This window comes from Pteropus vampyrus, unplaced genomic scaffold (genome assembly GCF_000151845.1).
Source record: "Pteropus vampyrus isolate Shadow unplaced genomic scaffold, Pvam_2.0 Scaffold12100, whole genome shotgun sequence".
Lineage (NCBI taxonomy): Eukaryota > Metazoa > Chordata > Mammalia > Chiroptera > Pteropodidae > Pteropus > Pteropus vampyrus.
In genome coordinates, this window is record NW_011900881.1 from 2,356 (window position 1) to 3,055 (window position 700).

The 700-nt window shown below is 67.3% G+C and overlaps 1 pseudogene across 1 annotated transcript in view; it reads left to right on the plus strand.

Annotated features, from left to right (window-relative positions):
• LOC105310802 overlaps nucleotides 1-694 on the plus strand; it is a 2,425-nt pseudogene extending 1,731 nt beyond the window's left edge. Inside the window, exon 2 of the transcript XR_002778654.1 lies at nucleotides 2-694. The product of XR_002778654.1 is annotated as a COUP transcription factor 2 pseudogene (transcript). The remainder of the gene's footprint in view (nucleotide 1) is intronic.
• The last annotated feature ends 6 nt before the right edge of the window (nucleotides 695-700 follow it).

Sequence of the window (700 nt, forward strand, 5' to 3'; positions counted from 1 at the left end):
GGGCGCCGGCCCTGGCGCCTCGCCGGAGGGGCGGGCGGCCTGTTCTCGCGCCCCGCGGGCTCTGGGACAGGTGGGGGGGTCGGGCTGGGGACCCGGGCCGGTCACTAACCGCGGAGTGTCTCCTTTCCTCCCCACAGCCGTCCAGAGAGGCAGGATGCCGCCCACCCAGCCGACCCACGGGCAGTTTGCCCTGACCAACGGGGACCCCCTGAACTGCCACTCGTACCTGTCCGGATATATTTCTCTGCTGCTGCGCGCCGAGCCCTACCCCACGTCGCGCTTCGGCAGCCAGTGCATGCAGCCCAACAACATCATGGGCATCGAGAACATTTGCGAACTGGCGGCGCGGATGCTCTTCAGCGCCGTCGAGTGGGCCCGCAACATCCCCTTCTTCCCCGACCTTCAGATCACCGACCAGGTGGCCCTGCTTCGCCTCACCTGGAGCGAGCTGTTCGTGCTGAACGCGGCGCAGTGCTCCATGCCCCTCCACGTCGCCCCGCTCCTGGCCGCCGCCGGCCTACACGCCTCGCCCATGTCCGCCGACCGGGTGGTCGCCTTTATGGACCACATACGGATCTTCCAAGAGCAAGTGGAGAAGCTCAAGGCTCTACACGTTGACTCCGCCGAGTACAGCTGCCTCAAGGCCATAGTCCTGTTCACCTCAGGTAGGAAGGAACCCCGCCTTCTGACGCCCGGGGGG